The 18808-nt window shown below is 34.2% G+C and overlaps 1 long non-coding RNA gene across 1 annotated transcript; it reads right to left on the reverse strand.

The window, feature by feature from the left end:
* Positions 1 to 9535: 9535 nt before the first annotated feature.
* Positions 9536 to 10858, reverse strand: LOC149654948 (uncharacterized). Its single transcript, XR_016370350.1, has 3 exons — positions 10764 to 10858; positions 10616 to 10675; positions 9536 to 10511 (listed from the first exon to the last, which is right to left on the reverse strand). It is a non-coding gene; the product is annotated as an uncharacterized LOC149654948 (long non-coding RNA).
* Between the last annotated feature and the right edge of the window lie 7950 nt (positions 10859 to 18808).

Below are 18808 nucleotides of genomic sequence, written 5' to 3' on the forward strand. Positions count from 1 at the left end.
TCAAATTCTACATAGAAAAATATGCAATTGTAGCAGAAGTTTCTTAACCTACATTTTACAATAGTCCTGTTAAACCTGACACAAACAGTGCTTCTTTTTTTCATGAGAAACACTTACGATCGGATTACTAATTCCTTGATATCTTGTCTGACACGAAAGGACTTGATGTAAAGGTAAGAATATTCACTCCGGTAACTGTGAGCCCCAATGTAAAAGTCCAACTGCTGTTTTCCCTTGCACTTGTATTCAGCCTCCATTAAATCGTGAAGTTCATTCTTGGTAGTTAAGCTGAACCACGCTTTATTCTCGATGGCCGGATCGTATTCGCATCCAAGCACTTCAATGGCGTCGTCTGTCATTATACTAAACCTGCAGATTGTGCTTTGTGGATCGAAGTACTCGTACGCGTTCGTGGGCTAGAATTTCAAACATTAACACACATGGTAGCTAAGCATATTTGGTTTCTGTTTTTTTATTTTTTATCTCACTGGTATTTCCAAGTTGCAAAAAAATATGGTCTCAGAAAAGAAATATTGAAAATTTAGATGTATCCGTTTAATGCTCATGTTTAAAACATCGCTTAAGCTATCAACAACCAAATATTCTTTAAGAGTGAAATTAGTTTTCAAGTATCCTGACATTTCGAAGGTCACAAGAAGAGCTCCAATTAGCCAAGAACCGCACAAGAATTTCCATATGTAGTTCTTAGATACTGTACTGAAAGCTGAAATGACATTTTCTGAAGTCAAACAATGTTATATCAAGAAGAAAATTACATTATTATTGAAATGCAATTCATTACATTTTAAGAAAAAAATCGAAATCACTTCCATAAGCAAGAGAATTATATCCGAAATAAGAAATTTTCCATCCATTTTTAACACAATCTTGTCCTTCGTCTTCCACAACAACAGGCAGAAAAGTAAAATTGCAGAGAGAAGAATAATACCTGCCTATATTAATTAAGTTTCATTTAAAATAAATCATGTGCATAGAATAGTGACATGACAAGGAAAAAAATAGGGAAACCAACAAGTTGCCCCGTCAAAAAGGATACTCGTGCGGGATATGTAAGATAATAAAAAAGTGAAACAATAGGGGCTAAAAAAGCGAGCATGAGGTAAAACTTTCTTTCCAAGACGCCATACCTCCAGTTCTGAGCGAGTCGGATAAATATTAAGCTAACAGTAGAACTCGCAGCAGACAGTTTAAGTCTTTAGAAGGAAAGCCTGCCCCTAGCACCATCCCCAAACCACCGCGACTCGGAGTCAAGTCAGCCCTAGCACCATCGCGCGCCTCGGCGGAGTCGGAGTCTATTTACCCTCTTTTGTGGTTTCAACTAAAGTTCGTTCTGGTCGAGTCAACAAATAAGTGTTTACTTTAAAAAAATCGAAATCGGAATGATGGGGATGAAAAGCCTTGAACCCACGGTATTCCTGTCCGCATACATTGCCAAAGCTAGGGTATGAGAGACCTTGAAAAGCCGGCGCAATACTCGTGCGAGGAGGATTAAGAATGGTCTTAAGGTGGTGTTTATTATTAGAAGTTACGTTTATATATCCACAAATCGAGAAGAATTTTAAAAGAATGTACTAGCTTGCTGCAATTATAACGTAAGTAAATTTATTGATGTAAGGATTAAGGGTTATAATTCTTTGTTAGGGAATCGGGGGCTATGCACTCGAATTTGCTGCACTTCTTTCAATGGGTATTTACGGGAATTTCATTTTACCACTGTTTAACATCGTGGGGGCACTCACTCACGTTTTCCGTTCGTGTCACACTATTATAATTATAACGGAAGTAGAAAAATTAAATTTATCATTTTAAAACAGTTAAAAGAAGCGTCGAGGGACTTTTCACTCAAATCTTCTGTACGCCGGTTAAATACGGTACAATGTGGCTACTATTACGAGCCCAGCCCTTCGGTCGTCTTGTTTAGCTATTTTTGCTGTTTTTCTTCTTTATTGTTAAGCAACTACAGAAGTTAGAATTATTGAACTATTCAAGCATTATCCAAAGCTATATTCACAACTAGAGTGGCGTGTAAACACTTTCCTCTCGTTATGTCTCAGGGATATTCTTAGTTTGAAAGCGTGGGTGTTAAAGGTAGTGTTGGCGACGATTATTGCCGCTCGCGTTGGGAGCGGTGGCATAAAAGTTGAAAAAGGACCATACCCTACCCCTCAACCTGGACTCTACGTATCAATGTAAATGAAGCTCTCCTAGAGCGCAAAATCTTGCAGTTCATTTTTGCATCCCTTTTCTTCATTCTTTCGTGACTACGAGGAGCGGTTTTTCCCACCTGGGAACTTCTTTTTTTATTATTTGAATATTTTTGGCACTATTCTGTTAGTAATAGGAGAGGGTGAAGGGGCTTATGCGGAAATTAGGGGAATTGAGAAATTTTTCGACTTGGTTGGGCACGTTTAGCTCGGTTAGGAATTTCGGAAAGACTGTTTTAGTAACAAACAAATTGAGCTTTCTTCATATCATTTGAAGTTAACAGTGTCGGAAACTGTTTTTAAGAAGATGAAAGGTAACTATAAATTAAAGCATCAAAAAATCTTTACCTAGTTCTAATTCATGCCTTGTTTTATCAAGAAAATAATTTTATTGGCGTTTTGCGGTGTTTGGTATTAAACAACAAAACTAAAATGAAGTAAAAATTGAATGTTTAGTTTGACCAATCTAAAATTTTAGGGACTTAACATTTTGAGGACGTTACATGATGTGTGAATAATGTTTGAAATGATTGGGGTGGGAAAAGTTGCTTCCTTCTCTCAGCTTTAACTTCAGGGCCATGTTGTGATTATGAGACCTTCTACATCAGCCAAGATGGTCAAGTACTAATTGAAACTGAACTGCTAGCCTTTCTCCCTGCAGCCTCTTGGCTTACTAGTAGCCTGGAAATTCTGAACTGGACGCTTTACAAAATTTAAATGGACAATAGTTATATTTTAAATGGACACCCGCGATATTTGAAGTGGACACTCGCATTAGTTGGAATATTTTTTCAAACTTTGTATTTATAAAAACATTGTGAGGATTGATTGTATATCGGTCCTGACTTTCACTAGTCTTACAACATCAGAACCAGATTGTATACCTATACATGTAAATAGACAAGACTTTTGCAAACAGGGTTTCCTCTACAATGTTGCGATTCTTTCTCGTATAATCGAGGCTAATCATATAGCTTTTTAACTGCCTGCTTCAAGAGAGAAAGTGTGTAGCGCTTTAAACTATTGAAGCTCTCAATCGCGACAAGTTTGATAAAGAATAGGTAGGCTAAAGACATATTTTCTACGATTAAGGAATGGAGAAAAAATGTATGCTAAACTAAAAATAGCACCTTAAAGTGCCATGGTCACTGTATCCCGCAAGTATTGAATGGAGCAGGCATTTCTCAAATTTATGTGGCACTCTTTGTAACTTTATAGGGTATGCGACATACTGCATAACCTTTGATCATTGTTGGGCATTGTACAACCTTAGCACATTGGAAATCACACGGATTATCGCAAACAATTTTGGTCTATGTTAGCAAAATCGAATGATAGATAATACCAAAAGCGGATTATGCTTCACACATAAAGTACGTAAGTCCCACTTTTCCATAGCTTTGGCCATGGATTTCATGACTTTCCCGAAGTAAAAACTAAGCAGACGAACGAAAAAGCGTTCAACCAATCAAAAGCCTTAACCCATAAAAAAGTTTTCCAATGAACGACGGCTCGAAAACTATTTTCTTTAATCGGACCTCCCTCCTTTCGTAGAAAAGTCTAGTCGACCAAACTCCGAATTTTTAATGGCGAATTTGCGGCTTGGCTCGGTATTCTTTTATAAATATTGAACGGTTATATCGTAAGTTTCTAACAATTTCGTGTCGCCTTATTATTATGAATATATTTTATTAAATTTAAACGGAAAGTTCGCGCTATTCCCTGCAAATTCGTTTCATATCTAAAGCTATACTACATACATTGACGGTAAGCCTTGGCTGACCAGTGGCCCAAAAATGCCTCGCAAAAAAACTGATGCCCAGCTTCTTAAAGAGCCCAAGCATAAATATACTCAGTGTGATTTTTATCTCAAACCAAAGTTATCAAAAGGATCTCAAGTTGATCTATCCTTAGTGTCAGAGTCGAAATTAGAAACTGTTAAAATAAAAAAAAAGATTAAAACTAAGAGTTGTGCGTCTCAAACTGAGGGTCGTACGTCTCGAACTGAGAGTCGTGCGTCTCAAACTGAATCGCAAAGTTTTTGTGACAACGATGAAGAACCTTTACCACCGCCAATTCACGTGAAACATGTGGCAGCACAATGCAACTTTTTCATAAAACCTATGTGCTCAAGATTTTCTCAAATTGAGCCAGAATTGCTATTTCATAATGACCACAAGTTAAATGAAGTTCCCCTTAATACTTTAAAACGAAAAGGTGATGAAACTTTTTTGGACGACTCTAATCTAGCCCCCAAAAGGTTTATTGCTGAAATTAGTGGTTTAATTGAAATGGACTCGACCAGGAGAATTAATTTTGAGATTGCTAGAGAAAGCGATGAAATTACAGCGTTAAAGTTAATTGAAGACTATATTAAGACTTTATGTAAGTTTTTAAAAATTGTAATAAACCACAGTCTATAGATTAATCACATTTAAATTTTCAATGTACCTGGATTTAATATTTCTATTACGAGGGACCGTGATAGATGTTTATCACAATTAGAAGTGACTAGAGACGACACAATGATAGCTTCGTCCAATTATTTATATTCCCCCATAAAGCTTCTCTTTTCTATCAGCGGGTTCATGACAAAAGCGATTCTGTTTAAAGAGGCGACGCAAGATATAGCCTTCACATCTGAAGATAAAAAGGTGGATTTCGAGATAGTCAAAAAAGCATTGTCATCATTAAGTACTGACCACGTATTTTGCCCTGGGATATCTGCGGTAATTTATTAAACATTTCAAAGTTAACATGATCGAAATTGGATGGTTTTCTTAAAAAAGCATTCTTTTAACATGGCTGGTCTACGTATTTAACTCAATTTGGTTTGGTTTATAATCTCAGGAAGATTGCAGAAATTTTAACACCAAGAAACTAGAGTACATCAAGTATCCACTTGAAAGGCATCAATCTGTACAATGCAGTGTATGGTTTACACCACCTTCCAATTCACCCAAAGATAACATTCAAAGTGGGGTTTATAAATGTGGGAAGTGCCGTCTTTTAAATAGGTAAATGTACAAAATAACCATCAATTATCTTACCATTTGGAGTCAATTTCAGCCAATAATGAATTAATTATTTATATGAAAACATACTTTTTATAAGGGCTCAAAATTTTAATTCTAAATTATTAAAATTTAAATATTATATATTAGAAAATAATTCTTAGCTGGTGATCCTTAATTTTGGGAAGCTCATTTTGTTTCTTAGAACAATTATTTGAAAGAAATTAACATTAAAATATGAATATTTTGCCTCAAGTTTAATTTCACATGTTATGAAAAATTATTGTATCTTAATAATAATCAAACAATTAGGTTAATTAATATGTTTAATTGTAGCTATATATTGAAAGAAAGGAGAAGGAAAACCAACACTACACCCAGGACCAAATTAAAGAGAGTTTCAGCTTCATCAAATTGTAAAATTAGCATTTTATCGCCGAAATCAAGATCGAAACGATTTTACAACAATCGGTGTCTGCGTGGTAAACTTATCAAGAAGATAAAACAACTGGAAGCCAAGATTGTAGAAGCCAGTGTGCATCTGAATGAGGAGCAACATAAAAAATGCTAGATGTAATAGCCGCAATTAATTCCAAGGATAAACAACTACTTGAACAAATTTTTAACGAAGCTGGCGAAAATAACAAATTACTCGGGATAGCCTTAAAGAGAGCGTGGAAGTTAGACACCGAGAGAAATGAATTTGAAAATGACCAAAAGAGAAATAAAAAAGGATCTCGCGGGAACCGTTGGTCTACGTTAACATATCGCATTGCCCTTAGTGTGTTTTCAAGATCACCTGCTGCTTACGAGGCGCTGGCTTCTTTCGAAGTTCTCAAATTACCTAGCGTGCATACACTTCGCAGTAAAGTTTGTGAAATTAAAATGAAACAAGGGATTGATCTACAGCATCTCAAGTGTGAAGCCGACAATTTTCGAGAATACGCAGTTAACTATCCAGGGATCAATAAACCACCTGCGGAAGGAGCAATTATATTTGATGAAGTAAAAGTAATCGGTAAAGTAATTTGGAACTCAAATAGCAACGAGTTTATTGGATTTGCCCTTGATGCTAATGACTTGCCTTCCATTGGTGACATGTACAAGGAAAACACACTGTCTGAAACGCTAGAAGGAGATTATGTCTTACAATATTTGTGGAGGTGCATTGCGGGTAGTTTTGATATCATAGGCCCCTTTTTCATGCTATCCAAGCCGGCCTCGGCCTCTGTGATAACTGACACCTTGTTCAAAGTCCTTTGGGCCTTCCAAAGTGTGGGTTTGGAGACTAGTGCGCTAGTATGTGATGGTGGTAGTTGCAACGTCACCGCACTACGACACACGTTAGGAAGAGACACACCTTTTGGTAACTCCGAAAACGAAGATGGGTCATTTAATTTTACCATTGAGCCAAAATTTAAACACCCATTCCTGAAAGACCGATTTATAAACTGGATAGTTTGCCCAACCCATCAACTTAAAAACATGATTAATGGACTGCATCATTCGCAAGTTGGGGGTTCCAAAGACTTTACAATTTTGGGAAATATTCAATTTGGCTGGGAACAAATAATAAATATGTATGATAGAGAAGTAAGTCGACGAGATTCCCACGAGCTAGCGCAAGTGAAAGGTTTATGTCTGTCATACATTGAAAGGGATAGTTGGACAAAACTAAATGTTGTACCTGCCAAAATAATGCAAGATCTCAAAGTCCTGGGAGAGCTTTACAACTATGCTAACCCAAAATCTGAATCGCCTCCTGATGACCGTGATTCTGTGATGGCATGTCATGACTTTTTATATGCTTGCCATCTTATTTTTGAAAAAGGATTGTTATCTCACGATAAGGTGGATTCCATGGATGCTGCGCCTATAAAGTCGATAGAGAGTAGTACGCCAGTATGAGCAACAAAGATGGCGGCCACTGTTAAGGCGGGGGAGCCTAGTTTCTACGTTTTCTCTCTTTTTTTGGGGGAGGAATACCTGTCAATCTTTGATTTTGTATGCTTAAAGGATTTTTGGTAGGAGTAAATTTATAAAGACCATAATATAATGTAAAAAGTTATTTTCATTAAAAGTTCTAATATTAAAGATGAGTTTTCAATTTGTAGGCTTATAAATGAAGACCATAATATAGAGTAAAAAGTTATTTATTTTCTTTAAAATTATAGGTTCTAATATTAAAGATACTTTTTCAATTTTCATTTTAAAATGCATTTGATTTATTCTAAAATAATTTCTTCTATCTTCGAAAGGAAGAAGATAAATTTTAATATTAGTTTTAAATCTTACGCAAGGCATTAAGTTGTTCTTTGATATTAGAGCGTTAAGTTGTTTTCTCGCGTAGAGGTCCAAGACTAATCTTTCGAGATCTTTAGTTTTGACTTTAAAGGTATGATAAAGTTCTTCGGTGTTTTCTAGGGGTTTTTCGGGTGTTTTTTCCTCGGTCTTGATTTCTTTATTTATACTTTTGGTGTATGTTTCTGTTTCATCAAAACTGAAGGGTATATTTTTTGTTTGCCCACCTCTAATAAAGTTGCATTTGGGGAAATGTTTTAAATGTTCTTCGTAAGGATTATCATCGGGTTTCCATGCTAATAATATTCCATCGCATTCGAAGCACTGTACTAGATCGTCGGTATGTAATGAATAAAATCCCGCTCTGCTTAAAGTTTTTATATAGTTTCCGTCTTGAGGCCAGGAGTAAAAAGTACGATATCTCTGCAGCTCCGAGTTCATGATGAGGAATGAAAATGATTATGGGAATATCCAACTTATACATCTGCCAAACATCCCCCCTTTTTTACCTCCCCTCTACCGCCTTGTTTAGTCTCTAAAATTACTAACATTATTAAAGTTAAAGGATTCTACTTAAACACATCTACTGAAAATTATGTTAATTTTGATATCCTGAAAAAATTATTAGGGGTGAACAACCAGGGGAAACCTGAAATAAACGCTGTACAGGTACCCATTGGACCCCAAATACGACGGCTACCCAATCATACTTTAATTACGATAGAACAGACCAAAACATATCAGGTGGTCGTAGATAAAGTTCGCGTTTTCCCCGATTATACTACAGCACCTTATGGTTACATTAAATAATTTTAAATTTGTAAAATTGTATATATTTTAATTGACTGGTGGTTTGTTTGCTGACTTTTCTATTAACACAAATTAGTCTTCATTGTTCTTGTGAGATAAATATTTCTCACCTTATATTATGGTCTTTATAAATTTATTCTTACATTTAAGCATACAAAATCAAATATTGACAGGTGTTCCTCCAAAAAAAAGAGAGAAAACGCAAAAACTAGGCTCCCCCGCCTTAACAGTGGCCGCCATCTTTGTGGGTTTTCCAGGTTTTTCGTCACGAATCCCATCTTGCCCAGACCGTTTTGAACAGAATTAGGGACTCATTTGCTCAATCTCATATTCAACCACCTACTCCACAACCAAATCTCAACAATCAACTGTAAGTGAAAACACCGAATAACTTTATCATACCTTCAAAGTCAAAACTAAAGATCTCGAAAAATTAGTTTTAGAACTCTACGCGAGAAAACGACTTAACGCGTTGTATATCAAAGAACAACTTAATGCCTTGCGTAAGATTTAAAAATAATATCTCACGCGGTAATCTAAAACACGATCTCCGACATTGGTGGACATTCTTTGCGACAGGTCTTTACGGCTTGAAAGGTGATGACCTAATCATCTTTATCGAGAGATTTTCTTGGAAGCCTGGGGTTGATATTTAGCCTGAGGGTATATTGACTGATGCTTATTTTATTGTCCTTTCTTCAATTGGCTACATACCAGGTGGTTTAGGACCTTAAAAGGGGGCGTGGCTAAACCATTTGTATTGTTATCAATGGAATCTGTATTTGGAGTGATTTATGACTCACACAAACGTGTTAAGACATTCCATCGGCTTTTTTATTTATACGTAACCATGTTCAGACGTTCTATGGTAGATCGTGAAAGATAGGCTTATGCTATTTTAGGCTTATTCTATGGTAGATCCTGGTAGGCCTATATGCTGTATTAGTTCTTGAAAGATAGGCTTTTGCTAGGTATATTCTTTGGTAAATGCTGACAAAATATAGTCTTATGCTAGGTTATTCTATGGTAGATCCTAAAGAAAGATAGGCTTCTGCTAAGTTATTCTATGTTAGATCAGGAATGATTGGTCTATGCTAGGTTATTCTATTCTAGATCCTGAAACACAGGCTTATGCTAGGTTATTCTAGTTGTATAGGTTGAAGAATCAGAGTTTTATTACTAACGGTTTTTCATACGATTACTACTAAAATACACATGAATATTGATTAAAATACTGGCATTTATATAAAACTACCTAAAAGACACGATTTTTACCCTGCACAAGTGTCTTATTAGAAATTAATACTGAATTCCATACGAATATTACTAAACTACAAGGGATTTATATAAAATACATGCAAAAGTTATAGCTGAATTCTGGCTAAAATACACATGAATATTTATTAAAATACTGGCATTTCCTTAATACTACCTAAAAAACACCAATTTTACCATACACTAGTGGCTTATTATAAACTAATGCTGAATTTCATACAAATGATACTAAATTACAAGGGATTTATATACATTACATGCAAAAATTATAGCTGACTACTACTAAAATACACATGAATATTGATTAAAATACTGGCATTTATATAATCCTCCCAAAAAAAAACAATTTTACCCTGCACTAACGAATACGGAATTTCATACGAATATTACTAAACTACAAGGGATTTATATAAAATACATGCAAAAGTTATAGCTGAATACAGGCTAAAATACACATGAATATGGATTAAAATACAAACATTGTTATAATGCAAAGTGAAACATACCCTTTTTTATGAAGCAAAAGTTGATTTATATTAACTATGATGCTTCCACAATTCTATTTCATCTCGAAAGTCACTGCTGTACCTGATTTAAATCTCTGGTGAATCATCTTTCCAATTGTAACACGGGCACAAGTCCTTAATTCGGTATTTAAACTCACCGCACAGAGTACAAAAGTTTCGCTCGTCTAGAAGATGTCTTCGCTTTTTTTGGATCGACATACGGATAAGGTTTTTAGACTGAACTAAAACACAACGTCTGAAGTGCGCACAATCACGTGATGTGCAGAAATAATTTAATTGGCCGCAGTCAGGCACGTCTTTTAAAGTCCCATCACAATGAGGGCAGTGTAGATGACTCGTACGTGGCATGGGGACATACCCTAGTTTTTTGAGGTTTCCATGAACATTTTCGGCCATACCGAAAGAGACGTGGTCAGATGAATGAAATATACCGGAATATTGCTTATTATGCTAAAAAACTTACCGATCTGAACATTTCAGAGTAAAGTATACACGAATATGGCTAGACCGTTTCATATGTTTTCTATTTAGCACACATTTTAGGGGACATTTTTACAAAAAAAGAATTACATATTACGTAAGGTGCATCGGAGGAAACACGGGTTTGTCACCTGTGAAGCGTTGTTTGCGAGGCCCAAATTGATTACATTTAATACAATTAAAATCGAGGGACGTTTCGTCAATGCAGTCTTCGCAGACCGAGATGCTAACGCATAAGATGGCTTGATGCTAGAGTATCTACCCGTTATACGAAGGTATTTACTACCCCCCCCCCCGCAAACCAATTTTTTGAGATGTTTACCCCCAATAAACCCCCCCCATCTGTGACGTATGCATTAGCTTTGAAAATATTCTTATTTTAATTAAAGAGGACCATTATAAAAAATGTACATTATACAAACTAACAATTACGAAAACCGTTCTCCTTTATGATCTATTATTTTGTATGCCAATAAGAAATCCATATTTAAATGCAATAAACTTAACTTTAATTTTTTAAATTTTACACTATTAGCATAAAATTTATACTGTCCTAGTTCTGGTATACGAAATCAGCGTATTAAAGGCACTTTTCCAATGCTCACGGACGATGACGGGCTAACGTGTTTCTTTGATGATCATAGAGACAGGTGACACGTGTCTCACCTTAGTAGTAAGTTACCACACTTTTAGGCATGCAAATTAGCCAACAATGATCCAAATTTGCATAATTCAGAAATCCCACTTTTGACTATGCAAATTAGGATCTAAATTTGTATAATTCAGAGATCCGACCTTAAACATGTAAATGAACCGAAAATGATTATAATTTGCATAATTCAGAATCCCACGCCTGTCAATCAAATGCGAGTCACGTGTGAGTCACGTGTAGTGTTGTGACGTAGGTAAAATTTGTAAGATATATCAGCAACAGTGGTTGAAATTATATTAGTTCGGGACAAAACGTAAAGCTATAATGAACTGGGAAAAACTACGGCTCGAAACTTTTAAAGATTACCCCGTTAGTAATATAAGACCGTCAGAGTTTGCGAAACATGGTTTTTATTATTTAAAGAAGGGCGACGCCGTTAAATGTTTTTATTGCGATATAACATTACATAGTTGGAAAGCTAATGATAAAGTAAATGAGGAGCATCGAAAATATTCCCCGGAATGCCCAATTGTGAAAGGGTTTTCGACATGCAACATACCCATACATTGTTCTATCGATGAGATAGGTAGAGATGTACCACCAACGGAGAAATACGTTTCAACTACAAGCAAATCCAAGACTGAAGAATATTGTAATAATCGATGTTGTACGCAGCGTGTTTTACAGGTTGTAAAAGAAAATGTCTGTTTAGGTGGGTTATTACTTATCCTTCCCATAACTGTACCTGTAGGACTTATTTGTGGAATGTTATCTATGAACCCAGGAGTAGCGCTTCTTGGTTTTTATCCTGTACTCTTACCTATTTTAGATCAGAATTTTTTTAAAACAGGATTGTGTCAATGGTGTAAAAAACAAATCAAAGGATGAAATAAATTTTTTAAAAAACAATGTTTATTTGTATTGATTACATCACGATTAAATTCTGCGATAAACATTCCAAAAATTTGGAAATAAATTTAAAAAGCGTGTTTCCATCTGTTCCAAGTCTTGACGATGATAATAATCAACAGCGTCTTTTGAAAATACATTAAAAGTGGGGTCATACGCTAATATTAGGTTTCCATCTCTATCTCTGTCTTCCAAAATATCTGGAAGATATGGAGATCTTGTAATGAGAGTAAATTTATTTTTAAATTTTTCGAAAGTGAAAGTTAAAAACAGTAAAGAATACCTATATCTATGCAATTCTTCAATAACTACGTTAATATATAATAATTTTAACAAATTAATAGTATAACTAATAGGTGTAATAATATATATATTCCAGGGGGTGTCATTGTATTGTCTGTTCTTTATGATCAAACTAGTGTTGAATTCATACAAAAGTTTTATAATTGCAGTATTTAATACCGATTCAACACTAGCTTGATCGTGACAAACGTATCCCAGAACGTGCGCTGCTGCATTCGAATCTTGACATTGATCAAGTTCATTAGGGTCGTATTTATGTATACTTCCTAGTTTACATTCCGTACTAAAAACGTAGCGTCCACAATTTCTGGTGTCGATAGAGGTCCATTCAAACCATTCACCATTTCGTAAGCGGGGAGATACACTTCGATAGTAAGATACTTTAACGATGTTGTTAGCGCACAAGTTTTTAAACATTTCGCGACGTACAAGTTGATTAATGACATGCTTCGATATTTGATTGTTTCCTTCAAACTTTATACGGGGGGGTGGCATGCTGAAACACGTATGACAATAGCTCTTAAGAGGTCCAATCGTTGTCCAAAAATTTACAGTAGGTATAACAATAGAACTGTGTTTTCGACAGAAGATTAAAAATGCAGAGACAACAATCTCTTTTTAATGTCAGGCGGTCAAACATTCTCCACAAAAGGTATATTGACAGATGTCTTAAAAGGGGATGTAAAGGTAAATAATGAGCCCTTGGCTAAAATTATTAGACAGATAATTATAGTTTTGTTGAACCCATGTACCCTTAAAGCATTAACGTCTGAAGTACTGTACCAAGAATGCGTACGAGATCTTAGATAAATCTTCAAACGTTTCTTTGTGATATTGTGTATACTAGTTTTTAGGTAACGTTTCAAAAACTTTAACGTAAGAATACGCCTACAGTCAAACCATTCAGCAGTGAGAAAAAATAGGCATTTCAACGTTTCTTATTGTATTGTGCATACTAGATTTAGCTAAGGTTTCAAAAACTGACATAAAAATACGCCTACAATCAAACCATACAATTCAACAAAAGGATTAATTATAACAAAGGAATTGATGCGTCATTCCATTAGTGGGTTTTACGACAGTAAACTTTGGTCTCCGAAGATGCATTGTTAAGAAAAAATTTCTTCAATCAATCAAATATTGACAGGTCTATTGAAATGCTAGGAGTAATAGACAAATAGGTCAAGATTACTATTGTATAATTTATTTACTGGTAAACTATTATGGAGTCAAGTACAAAAAAGTCGTCAAGAATACGTCAGATCTTGGAGATTAACCCTCCAAAAACTACTTATTGTATTATTTATTTTATTGATTTTAGGGGTACTGGAATTCCTTAATCTCTGGTTTCTGAACGTTGACATAAAAATACGCTTACAGTCTAACAATAGGACAGTCAAGGTCAATAGAGTAATTCGCAAAGCACCAAGGGCGAAGGCATCTTCATTTATAGTATTTATAATAAAAGAATTTAGCTTGAATAAGAAAAATATATCGTTGAATTGTTCAATCAAATATTGACAGGCCTATTTTTTTAAAAAAATGGGTGAGTAATCCATAGGAATATAATCAACAGGGAAGGGGGAAAAGTATTGGATAAATAAGATGATCGTATAGTTGTTCAATTTATCTATCCATAGATCACTAGGTAGAGTAGGATGGAAGCACCTTACGTATAACCAAAGGAGAAAATGTAATAGATAATAGCTAGGCATCCTAAAATACAATGGAACTGAAGGGTGGAGAAGCCGAGAACATATATTCAGCAGGGGGAAGGTGTGGAGGATGTTCGACAAATAAGATCTAACCATAGATTAATAGGTTGAATTGTAGAATGACGATCCCTTAAGTATAACACAAGGAGAAAATGTATTAGACAAATCACAAAATGTTACTGTTTCGTGTATTCTGTTATATAACCATTTATAAAATCAATATCAGTTATAAAAGTATACAAAAACATTTTTTGATAATTTTTTTAAACTTTAAGTTTTTATAATTTTTTTCTTAACTTTAATTTAAACTTTTTTCCTTAACTTTATTTTAAACTTTTTTCATTTCTTTTCTTAACTTTATTTTAAACTTTTTTCATTTCTTTTCTTAACTTTATTTTAAACTAATTTTTAACAAAATACTTTTCAAACACATCTGCACAGATTTTTTCAGGTTTTTAGTACTTTTTTCCTTTTTTAAACATTGTAATAACTATCAAAGACTTTCGTTGTTGAATATAACGAAAATATTTATTAAAGTGTATTAGATATGCAAATTTATTATAATATCGCCAATCTAAAAGAACATATTCTTAAAGATAGTGTAAAATTATCAAATTTGCAGGAGGAAAAAATGGTGAAGAAGGGCAAGTCCGACTTCAGGTTGAAGGCGGTTATCCCTCCCTCTGTAGAGGGAGGGATAATACACTTGCCCTTCTTCACCATTTTTTCCTCCTGCAAATTTGATAATTTTACACTATCTTTAAGAATATGTTCTTTTAGATTGGCGATATTATAATAAATTTGCATATCTAATACACTTTAATAAATATTTTCGTTATATTCAACAACGAAAGTCTTTGATAGTTATTACAATGTTTAAAAAAGGAAAAAAGTACTAAAAACCTGAAAAAATCTGTGCAGATGTGTTTGAAAAGTATTTTGTTAAAAATTAGTTTAAAATAAAGTTAAGAAAAGAAATGAAAAAAGTTTAAAATAAAGTTAAGAAAAGAAATGAAAAAAGTTTAAAATAAAGTTAAGGAAAAAAGTTTAAATTAAAGTTAAGAAAAAAATTATAAAAACTTAAAGTTTAAAAAAATTATCAAAAAATGTTTTTGTATACTTTTATAACTGATATTGATTTTATAAATGGTTATATAACAGAATACACGAAACAGTAACATTTTGTGATTTGTCTAATACATTTTCTCCTTGTGTTATACTTAAGGGATCGTCATTCTACAATTCAACCTATTAATCTATGGTTAGATCTTATTTGTCGAACATCCTCCACACCTTCCCCCTGCTGAATATATGTTCTCGGCTTCTCCACCCTTCAGTTCCATTGTATTTTAGGATGCCTAGCTATTATCTATTACATTTTCTCCTTTGGTTATACGTAAGGTGCTTCCATCCTACTCTACCTAGTGATCTATGGATAGATAAATTGAACAACTATACGATCATCTTATTTATCCAATACTTTTCCCCCTTCCCTGTTGATTATATTCCTATGGATTACTCACCCATTTTTTTAAAAAAATAGGCCTGTCAATATTTGATTGAACAATTCAACGATATATTTTTCTTATTCAAGCTAAATTCTTTTATTATAAATACTATAAATGAAGATGCCTTCGCCCTTGGTGCTTTGCGAATTACTCTATTGACCTTGACTGTCCTATTGTTAGACTGTAAGCGTATTTTTATGTCAACGTTCAGAAACCAGAGATTAAGGAATTCCAGTACCCCTAAAATCAATAAAATAAATAATACAATAAGTAGTTTTTGGAGGGTTAATCTCCAAGATCTGACGTATTCTTGACGACTTTTTTGTACTTGACTCCATAATAGTTTACCAGTAAATAAATTATACAATAGTAATCTTGACCTATTTGTCTATTACTCCTAGCATTTCAATAGACCTGTCAATATTTGATTGATTGAAGAAATTTTTTCTTAACAATGCATCTTCGGAGACCAAAGTTTACTGTCGTAAAACCCACTAATGGAATGACGCATCAATTCCTTTGTTATAATTAATCCTTTTGTTGAATTGTATGGTTTGATTGTAGGCGTATTTTTATGTCAGTTTTTGAAACCTTAGCTAAATCTAGTATGCACAATACAATAAGAAACGTTGAAATGCCTATTTTTTCTCACTGCTGAATGGTTTGACTGTAGGCGTATTCTTACGTTAAAGTTTTTGAAACGTTACCTAAAAACTAGTATACACAATATCACAAAGAAACGTTTGAAGATTTATCTAAGATCTCGTACGCATTCTTGGTACAGTACTTCAGACGTTAATGCTTTAAGGGTACATGGGTTCAACAAAACTATAATTATCTGTCTAATAATTTTAGCCAAGGGCTCATTATTTACCTTTACATCCCCTTTTAAGACATCTGTCAATATACCTTTTGTGGAGAATGTTTGACCGCCTGACATTAAAAAGAGATTGTTGTCTCTGCATTTTTAATCTTCTGTCGAAAACACAGTTCTATTGTTATACCTACTGTAAATTTTTGGACAACGATTGGACCTCTTAAGAGCTATTGTCATACGTGTTTCAGCATGCCACCCCCCCGTATAAAGTTTGAAGGAAACAATCAAATATCGAAGCATGTCATTAATCAACTTGTACGTCGCGAAATGTTTAAAAACTTGTGCGCTAACAACATCGTTAAAGTATCTTACTATCGAAGTGTATCTCCCCGCTTACGAAATGGTGAATGGTTTGAATGGACCTCTATCGACACCAGAAATTGTGGACGCTACGTTTTTAGTACGGAATGTAAACTAGGAAGTATACATAAATACGACCCTAATGAACTTGATCAATGTCAAGATTCGAATGCAGCAGCGCACGTTCTGGGATACGTTTGTCACGATCAAGCTAGTGTTGAATCGGTATTAAATACTGCAATTATAAAACTTTTGTATGAATTCAACACTAGTTTGATCATAAAGAACAGACAATACAATGACACCCCCTGGAATATATATATTATTACACCTATTAGTTATACTATTAATTTGTTAAAATTATTATATATTAACGTAGTTATTGAAGAATTGCATAGATATAGGTATTCTTTACTGTTTTTAACTTTCACTTTCGAAAAATTTAAAAATAAATTTACTCTCATTACAAGATCTCCATATCTTCCAGATATTTTGGAAGACAGAGATAGAGATGGAAACCTAATATTAGCGTATGACCCCACTTTTAATGTATTTTCAAAAGACGCTGTTGATTATTATCATCGTCAAGACTTGGAACAGATGGAAACACGCTTTTTAAATTTATTTCCAAATTTTTGGAATGTTTATCGCAGAATTTAATCGTGATGTAATCAATACAAATAAACATTGTTTTTTAAAAAATTTATTTCATCCTTTGATTTGTTTTTTACACCATTGACACAATCCTGTTTTAAAAAAATTCTGATCTAAAATAGGTAAGAGTACAGGATAAAAACCAAGAAGCGCTACTCCTGGGTTCATAGATAACATTCCACAAATAAGTCCTACAGGTACAGTTATGGGAAGGATAAGTAATAACCCACCTAAACAGACATTTTCTTTTACAACCTGTAAAACACGCTGCGTACAACATCGATTATTACAATATTCTTCAGTCTTGGATTTGCTTGTAGTTGAAACGTATTTCTCCGTTGGTGGTACATCTCTACCTATCTCATCGATAGAACAATGTATGGGTATGTTGCATGTCGAAAACCCTTTCACAATTGGGCATTCCGGGGAATATTTTCGATGCTCCTCATTTACTTTATCATTAGCTTTCCAACTATGTAATGTTATATCGCAATAAAAACATTTAACGGCGTCGCCCTTCTTTAAATAATAAAAACCATGTTTCGCAAACTCTGACGGTCTTATATTACTAACGGGGTAATCTTTAAAAGTTTCGAGCCGTAGTTTTTCCCAGTTCATTATAGCTTTACGTTTTGTCCCGAACTAATATAATTTCAACCACTGTTGCTGATATATCTTACAAATTTTACCTACGTCACAACACTACACGTGACTCACACGTGACTCGCATTTGATTGACAGGCGTGGGATTCTGAATTATGCAAATTATAATCATTTTCGGTTCATTTACATGTTTAAGGTCGGATCTCTGAATTATACAAATTTAGATCCTAATTTGCATAGTCAAAAGTGGGATTTCTGAATTATGCAAATTTGGATCATTGTTGGCTAATTTGCATGCCTAAAAGTGTGGTAACTTACTACTAAGGTGAGACACGTGTCACCTGTCTCTATGATCATCAAAGAAACACGTTAGCCCGTCATCGTCCGTGAGCATTGGAAAAGTGCCTTTAATACGCTGATTTCGTATACCAGAACTAGGACAGTATAAATTTTATGCTAATAGTGTAAAATTTAAAAAATTAAAGTTAAGTTTATTGCATTTAAATATGGATTTCTTATTGGCATACAAAATAATAGATCATAAAGGAGAACGGTTTTCGTAATTGTTAGTTTGTATAATGTACATTTTTTATAATGGTCCTCTTTAATTAAAATAAGAATATTTTCAAAGCTAATGCATACGTCACAGATGGGG

The sequence above is a fragment of the Phalangium opilio genome, unplaced genomic scaffold (assembly GCF_054372755.1).
Source record: "Phalangium opilio isolate 3A_F unplaced genomic scaffold, DU_Popi_V2 ptg000078l_1, whole genome shotgun sequence".
Taxonomy (NCBI): domain Eukaryota; kingdom Metazoa; phylum Arthropoda; class Arachnida; order Opiliones; family Phalangiidae; genus Phalangium; species Phalangium opilio.